This window comes from Eschrichtius robustus, chromosome 19 (genome assembly GCF_028021215.1).
Source record: "Eschrichtius robustus isolate mEscRob2 chromosome 19, mEscRob2.pri, whole genome shotgun sequence".
NCBI classification, from domain to species: Eukaryota; Metazoa; Chordata; class Mammalia; order Artiodactyla; family Eschrichtiidae; genus Eschrichtius; species Eschrichtius robustus.
Genome location: NC_090842.1, coordinates 14,677,318 through 14,690,794, shown reverse-complemented (window position 1 = coordinate 14,690,794; position 13,477 = coordinate 14,677,318).

Below are 13,477 nucleotides of genomic sequence, written 5' to 3'. Positions count from 1 at the left end.
GAATCATCCCAAATTGAGGAGGTGGATTTTGGGAGCAATGATATATATATATTTTTTCCCTTTTTCTCTTTTTGTGAGTGTGTATGTGTATGCTTCTGTGTGTGATTTTGTCAGTATAGCTTTGCTTTTACCATTTGTCCTAGGGTTCTGTCTGTCCGTTTTTTTTTTTTTTTTTGACATCTTTATTGGAGTATAATTGCTTTACAATGGTGTGTTAGATTCTGCTTTATAACAAAGTGAATCAGTTATACATATACATATGTTCCCATATCTCTTCCCTCTTGCTGTCCGGTTTTTTTGTTTGTTTGTTTTTCTTTTTTAGTATAGTTTTCAGCGCTTGCTGTCATTGGTGAATTTGTTTTTTGGTTTTGTTGTTCTTTCTTTCTTTTTTTTTTAATTAAATTTTTTTTTAATATTTATTGTTTTTTATTTTAATAACTTTATTTTTTATCTTTTTCTTTCTTTCTTTCCTTCTTTCTTTCTTTCTTCCTTTCCTTTCCTTCTTTCTTGTCTCCCTTTTATTCTGAGCCATGTGGATGACAGGCTCTTGGTGCTCCAGCCAGGCATCAGGGCTGTGCCTCTGAGGTGGGAGAGCCAAGTTCAGGACACTGGTCCACAAGAGACCTCCCAGCTCCACGTAATATCAAACGGCAAAAATCTCCCAGAGATCTCCATCTCAAAGCCAAGACCCAGCTCCACTCAACGACCAGCAAGCTACAGTGCTGGACACCCTATGCCAAACAACTAGCAAGACAGGAACAAAACCACACCCATTAGCAGAGAGGCTGCCTAAAATCATAATAAGGTCACAGACACCCCAAAACACACCACCAGACGTGGACCTGCTCACCAGAAAGACAAGATCCAGCCTCATCGACCAGAACACAGGCACTAGTCCCCTCCACCAGGAAGCCTACACAACCCACTGAACTAACCTTAGCCACTGGGGGCAGACACCAGAAACAACGGGAACTACGAACCTGCAGCCTGTGAAAAGGAGACCCCAAACACAGTAAGTTAAGCAAAATAAAGAAGACAGAGAAACACACAGGACATGAAGGAGCAAGGCAAAAACCCACCAGACCTAACAAATGAAGAGGAAATAGGCAGTCTACCTGAAAAAGAATTCAGAATAATGATAGTAAAGATAATCCAAAATCTTGGAAATAGAATGGAGAAAATACAAGAAACGTTTAACAAGGACCTAGAAGAACTAAAGAGCAAACAAACAATGATGAACAACACAATAAATGAAATTAAAAATTCTCTGGAAGGGATCAATAGCAGAATAACTGAGGCAGAAGAATGGATAAGTGACCTGGAAGATAAAATAGTGGAAATAACTACCACAGAGCAGAATAAAGAAAAAAGAATGAAAAGACTAGAGGACAGTCTCAGAGACCTCTGGGACAATATTAAATGCACCAACATTCGAATTATAGGGGTCCCAGAAGAAGAATAGAAAAAGAAAGGGACTGAGAAAATAATTGAAGAGATTATAGTTGAAAACTTCCCTAATATGGGAAAGGAAATAGTTAAGTCCAGGAAGCACAGAGAGACCCATACAGGATAAATCCAAGGAGAAACACACGGAGACATATATTAATCAAACTACCAAAAATTAAATACAAAGAAAAAATATTAAAAGCAGCAAGGGAAAAACAACAGATAACATAGAAGGAATCCCCATGAGGTTAACAGCTGATCTTTCAGCAGAAACTCTGCAAGCCAGAAGGGAGTGGCATGATATACTTAAAGTGATGAAAGGGAAGAACCTACAACCAAGATTACTCTACCCAGCAAGGATCTCATTCAAATTTGACAGAGAAATTAAAAGCTTTACAGGCAAGCAAAAGCTAAGAGAATTCAGCACAATCAAACCAGCTTTCCAACAAATGCTAAAGGAACTTCTCTAGGCAGGAAACACAAGAGAAGGAAAAGACCTACAATAACAAACCCAAAACAATTAAGAAAATGGTATTAGGAACATACATATCGATAATTACCTTGAATGTAAATGGATTAAATGCTCCAACCAGAAGACATAGACTAGCTGAATGGATACAAAAACAAGACCCTTATATATGCTGTCTACAAGAGACCCACTTCAGACCTAGGGACACATACAGACTGAAAGTGAGGGGATGGAAAAAGATATTCCATGCAAATGGAAATCAAAAGAAAGGTGGAATAGCAAATCTCATATCAGACAAAATAGACTTTAAAACAAAGACTATTACAAGAGACAAAGAAGGACACTACATAATGATCAAGAGATCAATCCAAGAAGAAGATATAACAATTGTAAATATTTATGCACCCAACATAGGAGCACCTCAACACATAAGGCAAATACTAACAGCCATAAAAGGGGAAATCGACAGTAACACAATCATAGTAGGGGACTTTAACACCTCACTTTCACCAATGGACAGATCATCCAAAATGAAAATAAATAAGGAAACACAAGCTTTAAATGATACATTAAACAAGATGGACTTAATTAATATTTATAGGACATTCCATCCAAAAACAACAGAATACACTTTCTTCTCAAGTGCTCATGGAACATTCTCCAGGATAGATCATATCTAGGGTCACAAATCAAGCCTTGGTAAATTTAAGAAAATTGAAATCGTATCAAGTATCTTTTCTGACCACAACGCTATGAGACTAGATATCAATTACAGGAAAAAATCTGTAAAAAATACAAACACATGGAGGCTAAACAATACACTACTTAATAATCAAGAGATCACTGAAGAAATCAAAGAGGAAATCAAAAAATACCTGGAAACAAATGACAGTGAAAACACGACAACCCGAAACGTATGGGATGCAGCAAAAGCAGTTCTAAGAGAGCAGTTTATAGCAATACAATCCTACCTTAAGAAACAAGAAACATCTCAAATAAACAACCTAACCTTACACCTAAAGCAATTAGAGAAGAACAAACAAAACCCAAAGTTAGCAGAAGGAAAGAAATCATAAAGATCAGATCAGAAATAAATGAAAAAGAAATGAAGGAAACGATAGCAAAGATCAATAAAGCTAAAAGCTGGTTCTTTGAGAAGATAAACAAAATTGATAAACCATTAGCCAGACTCATCAAGAAAAAAAGGGAGAAGACTCAAATCAATAGAATTAGAAATGAAAAAGGGGAGGTAACAACTGACACTGCAGAAATACAAAGGATCATGAGAGATTACTACAAGCAACTATATGCCAATAAAATGGACAACCTGGAAGAAATGGAAAAATTCTTAGAAATGCACAGCCTTCCGAGACTGAACCAGGAAGAAATAGAAAATATGAACAGACCAATCACAAGCACTGAAATTGAAACTGTGATTAAAAATCTTCCGACAAACAAAAGCCCAGGACCAGATGGCTTCACAGGCGAATTCTATCAAACATTTAGAGAAGAGCTAACACCTATCCTTCTCAAACTCTTCCAAAATATAGCAGAGCGAGAAACACTCCCAAACTCATTCTATGAGGCCACCATCACCCTGATACCAAAACCAGACAAAGATGTCACAAAAAAAGAAAACTACAGACCAATATCACTGATGAACATAGATGCAAAAATCCTCAACAAAATATTAGCAAACAGAATCCAACAGCACATGAAAAGGATCATACACCATGATCAAGTGGGGTTTATCCCAGGATGCAAGGATTCTTCAATATACGCAAATCAATCAATGTGATATACCGTATTAACAAATTGAAGGAGAAAAACCATATGATCATCTCAATAGATGCAGAGAAAGATTTCGACAAAATTCAACACCCATTTATGATAAAAACCCTCCACAAAGTAGGCATAGAGGGAACTTACCTCAATGTAATAAAGGCCATATATGACAAACCCACAGCCAACATCGTCCTCAATGGTGAAAAACTGAAACCATTTCCACTAAGATCAGGAACAAGACAAGGTTGCCCACTCTCACCGCTATTATTCAACATAGTTTTGGAATCTTTAGCCACAGCAGTCAGAGAAGAAAAAGAAATAAAAGGAATCCAAATCAGAAAAGAAGAAGTAAAGTTGTCACTGTTTGCAGATGACACGATACTATACATAGAGAATCCTAAAGATGCTACCAGAAAACTACTAGAGCTAATCAATGAATTTGGTAAAGAAGCAGGGTACAAAATTAATGTACAGAAATGTCTTGCATTACTATACAGTAATGATGAAAAATCTGAAAGTGAAATTAAGAAAACACTCCCATTTACCATTGAAACATAAAGAATAAAATACCTAGGAATAAACCTACCTAAGGAGACAAAAGACCTGTATGCAGAAAATTATAAGACACTGATGAAAGAAATTAAAGATGATACAAACAGATGGAGAGATATACCATGTTCTTGGCTTGGAAGAATCAACATTGTGAAAATGACTATACTACCCAAAGCCATCTACAGATTCAATGCAATCCCTATCAAACTACCACTGGCATTTTTCACATAACTAGAACAAAAAATTTCACAATTTGTATGGAAACACAAATGACCCTGAATAGCCAAAGCAATCTTGAGAAAGAAAAATGGAGCTGGAGGATTCAGGCTCCTGGACTTCAGACTATACTACAAAGCTACAGTAATCAAGACAGTATGGTACTGGCACAAAAACAGAAATATAGATCAATGGAACAGGATAGAAAGCCCAGAGATAAACCCACGCACCTATGGTCACCTTATCTTTGATAAAGGGGACAAGAATATACAATGGAGAAAAGACAGCCTCTTCAATAAGTGGTGCTGGGAAAACTGGACAGCTAAGTGTAAAAGAACGAAATTAGAACACTCCCTAACTCCATACACAAAAATAAACTCAAAATGGATTAAAGACCTAAATGTAAGGCCAGACACTATCAAACTCTTAGAGGAAAACATAGGCAGAACACTCTTTGACATAAATCACAGCAAGATCTTTATTGACCCACCTCCTAGAGAAATGGAAATTAAAACAAAAATAAACAAATGGGACCTAATGAAACTTAAAAGCTTTTGCACAGCAAAGGAAACCATAAACAAGATGAAAAGACAACCCTCAGAATGGGAGAAAATATTTGCAAATGAAGCAACTGACAAAGAATTAATCTCCAAAATTTACAAGCAGCTCAATATCGAAAAAACAAACAACCCAATCCAAAAATGGGCAGAAGACCTAAATAGACATTTCTCTAAAGAAGATATACAGATTGCCAACAAACACATGAAAGGATGCGCAACATCATTAATCATTAGAGAAATGCAAATCAAAACTACAATGCGATATCATCTCACATCGGTCAGAATGGCCATCATCAAAAAATCTACAAACAATAAATGCTGGAGAGGGTGTAGAGAAAAGGGAACCCTCATACACTGTTGGTGGGAACGTAAATTGATACAGCCCCTATGGAGAACAGTATGGAGGCTCCTTAAAAAACTAAAAACAGAACTACCGTACGATCCAGCAATCCCACTACTGGGCATATACCCTGAGAAAACCATAATTCAAAAAGAGTCATGTACCACAATGTTCATTGCAGCCCTATTTACAATAGCCAGGACTTGGAAGCAACCGAAGTGTCCATTGACAGATGAATGGATAAAGAAGATGTGGCGCATATATACAATGGAATATTACTCAGCCATAAAAAGAAACGAAATTGAGTTATTTGTAGTGAGGTGGATGGACCTAGAGTCTGTCTGTAATACAGAGTGAAGTAAGTCAGAAAGAGAAAATCAAATACCGTATGCTAACACATATATATGGAATCTAAAAGAAAAAAAAATGGTCATGAAGAACCTAGGGGCAAGACGGGAATAAAGACGCAGACCTACTAGAGAATGGACTTGAGGATATGGGGAGGGGGAGGGGTAAGCTGGAACAAAGTGAGAGAGTGGTAGTGTATATATGGACATATATACACTACCAAATGTAAAATAGATAGCTAGTGGGAAGCAGTCGCATAGCACAGGGAGATCAGCTTGGTGCTTTGTGACCAGCTAGAAGGATGGGATAGGGAGGGTGGGAGGGAGGGAGACGCAAGAGGGAAGATATATGGGGATATATGTATATGTATAACTGATTCACTTTGTTATAAAGCAGAAACTAACACAATTGTAAAGCAGTTATACTCCAATAAAAATGTAAAAAAAAAATTTCTGAATCAAAAGAAAACTTGAAATAATAGTACCTAAATATCCTTTACTTAGAGTCATCAGTTGTTAACATTCTGACACATTTGCTTTTGATTCATTTTTTTTCTCCTCTCTCTCTTTTTTTTAAACTACTTGAGAGCAAGTTTATAACTTCCAGAAGGGAGATATCATGACACTGCTCCTTTAAATACATTAGCAGGTATTTCCTAAGAAGAAGAACATTCTTTCACATAATCACGATAGTGTTTTCACAGTCCATAAACTTAAAGTTGATACAGTATTATATAATATATTCCATATTCATATTTCCCCCAATTTTCAATAATGCCCCTTGTTGTTGGTTTTTTTTTTTTTAAATTAAATTCAGGATCCAGTCAAGGATCATATGCTTCATTGAATTTTTAAGCTTTTTAGTCTCCTTTAGTGTAGAACAGTTCCGTTGACATTTTGGGGGGTTTTGTTGGTTTTTGCTTTTCAGGACATTAACATTTTTGAAGTGTCTGTTTTTACAGAATTGCTGTATCATTTTTTTTTTAATTTATTTTTATTTATTTATCTTTGGCTGTGTTGGGTCTTTGTTGCTGCGTGCGGGCTTTTCTCTAGTTGCAGCGAGCGGGGGCTACTCTTCGTTGCGGTGTGCGGGCGTCTCATTGTGGTGGCTTCTCTTGTTGCAGAGCATGGGCTGTAGGCCGCGGGCTTCAGTAGTTGTGGCACGTGGGCTCAGTAGTTGTGGCTCGCGGGCTCTAGAGCGCAGGCTTAGTAGTTGTGGTGCACGGGCTTAGTTGCTCCGCAGCATGTGGGATCTTCCCGGACCAGGGCTCGAACCCGTGTCCCCTGCATTGGCAGGCGGATTCTTAACCACTGCGTCACCCAGGAAAGCTGCTGTATCATTTTTTGGTTATAGATTCCTGTGTCCTGAAGAGATCTTCAAGCTTATCTGTTAGTACTTCAAACCTGGTAAGCATAGTTGTTTTATCTGTATCCGTTAAGTCCCCTCTATGAAATCTTTGATGATCTTTCTCCTGTCTGTTGTTTCTGTTAATTTTGCTCATGGTGTCTTGTTTTCTTCTGTGTTTGCTTGTTTTTGTTCCTCATTATCTTTGAAATATTATTTGTAGGGATTTTTATTTTTTGAGATCTGGTAGGGTGGTGCCTTCCTCCATAGGATATTTATATTTGCTTCTGCCAGACACCTCAGGATTTGTTAGTCTGGGACTACAGTAAACCTAGCTCATGGCTTGAAGTTCTGTAGACGGTTTAAGTGGTAGGGAACTGGGCTGCAAATTTGAGTCAGAAGTGACCCCACCTTTTGGGGTATTTTTTCCCCCTTCTTTTTCTTTTTATTCTCTTTCTCTGATTAGCACCATGACAGATTTTACTGTGGCTTTCTGGGGATGGTGATGGAGTGGCCAGTTTTAACTGTGGGCCCCAGCCTAAAGTGAAAAAGATCTCTCATTATACTTCCCATCTTGAGTGGACTCTAATCATTAACTTCTATCTCATTGCCCAGCAAGGCCACCTAAACCAAAGCCCAGATTTTTCTGGATTAGCAAATGCTGTAGGGCAAAAGTGGCTATGGGTTCTAGTGCTTTGCTGACTTCTCTGGTGTTTGATTTCCTTTAGATTTTGGTCTGGTAATTCTGACTATCTTGAAAGCTCTTTAATACTTTTAAGGAGATTAAAAAAATTTTTTTTTCACCTGGAATTTTTAGTTGTGTTCACATGACTTGTTGGTTCATGGAACTGTTACCTGCTGTTAATGGAAATGGAGGTCCTCTTTAATTTTAGGAGAAAATTTTATTGTTGTCATTAGAGATATAGGCTGGATACAGATGTTTTTCATACTTTTAATGGGAATTGATCTGGCCAAGCCCTGTGAAAGCACCACAGTCAGAATTTCCTAGTCAACATTTAGCAGTGTGATAACTGAAAGAAGAAAAATGGCCCTGTTACATGCTAGACAGCTCAGGTACAGTGTTTTAGTTTGTAACCAATCTCTGTCATTGGTTTTCATTACTGAATTCTGTTATGACAGCCATCCAATATGAATTAAAAGAATTCCATTTGACATTTGACATTTTAATAAAAGGTAGACGTGCAGCATTTAACAGATAGCTGACAGTGAGGGTGTATGAGACAGTGATCAGTGTTGAAAGCGCTCACTTGATCAGGGTCAGGCAGGGCTGGTGTTCACTTTCTTCTGGGGTTTGCCACACCCCTAATGGCTGGTGGAGACTGATGAAAGCACTGGTCCCTTTTTTCACTCATGTCAGTTGGAACTGTGCAAGGGTCACTGCATAAATCCAGATTTGCTCTTATGTGAATGGCTGGCTTTATTAAAGAGATTCTGTGAAAGGAACTCTGATTCCCAGTCATTATTTTTGTCAGAAGGATTTGGTTAACAAATAAGATCACTTTTAAATAATGTTTGCTAATAACTCTAAGTTGGTAGTACTTGCAAAAAAATGATGCAAAATGTGTCAGTTTTCTGTAAAGGATTTTCTCTGTAACCCTCTATAGACTTTCATCTTTAAAGTCTGAAAATGAAATATTTTCAGTCTTCTCTTCTGGACTCATACATTCTGGATGACCGGAATATTTGGATGCATGTGAGCTTCTGCAGAGACCTTGCTATGTGCTAGTCATATTCAAATGTGGGCTTGGTAAGAGCAGATTCATTTGTATATGGAATTACCTGTCCTGGGTTACCTAATCCAAACATGCAGTGATTTTTCATGATTTCCAGATTTCTAGGCATCCTGGATAGTACATCTGATGGTGCAAATGAATTAGTCTATACATTATATGTAAATACGAAATGTATAAACTTATTCTCTCCTAATAGACATGAGGCATTTTCAGCTTGCTTTGGAAATAACAACTTATGCCTTTGCATAGTAGTTGTTTGCAAATCTTCCTCCTAAACGCTAGGAATAATTTTCAGGTAAATGTATGATTCCTAAAAATATAACAGTTATCATTAGAGAGTGTTAGATTTCAAGTGACAGAATCTTACTTCCAACTTCAGTACTGCTTACACAAAATAAGAAATTTATTAGATCATGTAGTTGGGACACTAAGACACTAGGATGGCTCATAGGATCAAAAGATGAGCTGCAGATATCAGGGCCTCAAGGTTTAGAACTGTCAGTATGATTATGATTCACTTATATTCATCTTTCTTGCCTCCTGTCATCCATCCATCCTGCTCACATTTCTGCTTTTACCTTCATGGCTTTGTTCTTCAGAAAGCCTTCTCCATGTGGTGGGGAAGATGCCTGCTGATATCTTTAAATTCATTTTCAACCTAGAAGATCCAAAGAAAGAACTTCTCTTTCCCAGTGTTCAGCTCTCGTTCAAGGGAAGAATTCCAGTTGGCATTATTAGGGTCACATTTTCATACCCAAGAACAATCAGAGTATAGGAGAACAGGATACTATGATTGGCCAGGTCTGCTTACCCCTTCTGGACAGGGCAGTGGGTTCTTATAGGAAGACAGAGAATGGGTGGGGGGAATTATACTGGACAACCCAAAGAAATCCTTTACAAAATAGATTGTTAAAAAGCATTAAATACTGTTAAAGAGTATTCCTAATTGAGTACGCATTCTTGAATACAAGTAAGATAAACAGATTTGAGAAAATAATCCACTATAATGGGATCCACAAACCCTTTATACTCATATGAGAGTATATTTTCTCATGTTAGAAAATTCCATAGAAATGTTGACTATTATGTGAACTATATTTGGCCAGTGGAAATGAAAATTGAAAAAGACTGTAAATAGTTAAATCCAAATGATTCCTCTGTATAAATGAATTATACAATTTTAAAAAAAGTCACACACACACACACACACACAAAAAGAAAATTCCATGGATTAGAGGAATTGATAACAGCAAACTAGAGGAGAGGACAATTGAATTAGGGATTGTTGTGTTAGAAAAGAAATTAATACACCCAAGATTTTCCTTTGCTTACATTTCTTCCGCAAAGAAGTCACTAAGAAATGATAGACTGTAGCTTTTTTAAAAATTATTTTTTATTTTTGCTAAACCAGCAGGAGTGAGCCATTTCATCTGTTGTTATTAAAATAAGCCCTCATTGATTTAATGGTTAGATCCAAAATAAGGGATTTTAGTTATCAATAAGTGGTAATTTCAGTATCACTTCTTCATTGCAGGAAATTCATAAATATGCATTTGTTTATGAATATTCTGCAATGAAAAAATATGAATTGACTAGCATTAATACACATATAAAAATAGATTACCTTGAGTGATGTATGTGCATGTGTGAATTGAAGCAAATTCTCCAAATGAACATTCATCATGTGTAATATCTGTAGAAACCAAAAGCATTCTCACTGTGCTTTTGGAAGCCTACTGGTTTTTAGACTCTGGTGGTAACAGAATTAATGGCATATAAATTAGAAGTTATTATATCTTAGTAAGGCAAACATGGATTTAAAATAGCTCGTCTGCTATATTTAAATTAGTATATCTGACAAAATGAACAAGTCCGTCAAAAACTGCTTTTACAAGTTATGGTCTGGAAACGTAACTCTCAAGTTGTTTATGCTATAGTAATACATTACAAATAATAGATGGACTGCAATTATTTTTTTTTATTTATTTATTTTTTATTTATTTATGGCTGTGTTGGGTCTTCGTTTCTGTGCGAGGGCTTTCTCTAGTTGTGGCAAGTGGGGACCACTCTTCATCGCGGTGCGCAGGCCTCTCACTATCGCGGCCTCTCTTGTTGCGGAGCACAGGCTCCAGACGCGCAGGCTCAGTAATTGTGGCTCACGGGCCTAGTTGCTCTGCGGCGTGTGGGATCTTCCCAGACCAGGGCTTGAACCCGTGTCCCCTGCATTGGCAGGCAGATTCTCAACCACTGCGCCACCAGGGAAGCCCTGGACTGCAATTATTTTTAAGGAATTCACTTTGTCAGGAGACTGTGGCCACAGCATACAGCTCAGATGACACTTGTGTAAAAGAACATTAATTGGCTCGGATAACTCAAAAGTTGCTGGCTGGATCTAAGGATTCAAATGTCATCAGAACTCAGTCTCTTGACACTGCTTTTATTTGTGTGGCTTCGTTCTCAGCTTCCCCCGTCATTGGGTGCAAGAGGGCTGCCAGCAGAATTAAGCTCATATCTTACTTCTCAGCAACCTCAGTGGAAAGAAGAAAGCATGCCTCTTTTTCAGCAGTTCCAGTAAAGTCAGAATTAAGCCTCATTGACTGATTGGTTTCACTGGGGTCGTTTGCCCTGTCCTGAACCAGTCACTACGGCCAGGGAGGTATGATATTGGGGTAGGCCACTCCCTGATTGGAGTAAGGAGTGGGGTGTTTTCCTAAGCAAAAATGATATTGATCCCAGAAGAAGGGTGAATGGATGCAGGGTATTAAAAATCAATAAATATCTGCCAAATGATTCTTTTTTAAAATGAAGATATCCTTGAGAAAGAAAACAGAATAAATGATTCAGTGATTCAGATGCCCATTAATCATTCAACAAATATTTATTGGCTCCATGCCTGGCACTATATTAGGCATATATACTAGTGGTGAGCACAATGGTCGACGTCTATGAACTCATGGAAGTTGCTCTCTGGTGGAGAAGGCAGACGTAAAAACCTAGTTACACAAACAATTTACTTATTATGTGAAAAGTGCAATTGCTATGGGAACATATAACAAGGAGCCTTCAGGGAGGTCAGGAAAGGCTTTCTAGAGGCAGTGTTGTTTCAACTGAGACCTGTAGGATGAGTCTAAGCAAGGGAAAGGGGGTGAGATGGAAGGAGAGAGTTTCAGAGATTTTTACCTCTAAGTAACCCTGTAGTTCGATCAGAGGAAGTGGGGAAGCCTGAGAACCTAGACAAAATGGGGACAGAGTGTACCCGTAGGGCTAATGGACTTGGAGAGGCTGAGTGTTCCAGAGACAAGAGCTATGCATTTCACTGTGTCATCTGCGGGTGTCTGTGATAAGTGAGTCTCATAATCCAGATCCATACATGGATCAGGACTCTTTCTGAAAGAAGATGTAGCTAAAGCTCAGAGAGTCTCAATTTTAATATACCTTTTCAAAAATTTTTGCTTTTTTGGGTTCTTCAAGTGAGAAGAGGCTGGAAAATATGCCCTTGGCTGCTTGATAGACAAAAATGTTTACTTTTGGCCATTAAAGTTCTGCAAGTAGCTATTCAATGTTAACACACTAAGTGTCCATCTAAACTAATAGTAATTGTATCTCAACCTTTTACCTGAAATGAAATGATATTGAGACATCAGCTCTGTATATCTTAGATTAGTGGCATGAATGGGTTATCCAGGTAATTACAGACATCTGAGCATCTAAGTAGACTTCTACCAGTCCTGGACACTATTTGTATTTTGCTTAATTTTTGCATTTTATCTTCAAAGTTTCAAAAAAGTTGGACTTTTGGAAAATTCTTTAGGCCTGGGTTAGGATTTCTCCCCTCATACCGTCTACACTCAGTAAATGAGGATATCTGCTCCTAAGAATGGTAGACTAGGTAATGCAGGTCCACCCTCCTGCTGAGGGCAGCTAGAAAAACCGGACAGATTATAAACAAAGGCCTGCTTCAAGGCACTAGAAGGCTAACAAATAGTGAAGTTATCATCCAATAAAGATGTTTAAAAAAAAAAAAAAAAAAAAAGCTATCAGACCAGGTCCTGGGGGAACAGCAACCCAGGGAAGTGAGCCCCAAACTTGGTGCCCCTGAGAGCACATGCAAATTCCAAGGAAGAAGCTGAGAGACTAAGAGGCTGGGCAGTCTTTGTGGGCTAATGCAATGAGGATTGGTGCCCAGGGCCTGCAAGGATAGAGGGAGCCTGGTGAATCCTTTCCCTTTGGGTTTGGACCTTAAAGCGCTGCCTCAAAGGAGTAGGGGTGAACTAGAAGTCAGCCCATGAAGCCAGATGAAATGAAAAAATAAGCCTGGGCCAAGACATTTGTAAAAACCTGTAACTGAACAAAGGGCTTGCATCCAGAAGGACTTTAATCAATCAATAAGAAAAAGACAACCCAATAGAAAAAAGTCAACAGAATTGAACAGTTCACAAGGCATTTTACAAAAGGGACATCCAAATGGCCAGTAGGCATGTGAAAAGGTACTTAATCTCATTAGTAATCAAGGAAATGCAAATTAATACCACAGAGAGCTATCATGACACACCCACCAGATAGCTGAAATTTAGGTTGCCAATAGCAAGTGGTAGCAAAGTCAGGGGGCACCCAGATCTCTCATACACTGCTGGTGGGAGTATAAATAGGCACAACAACTTTG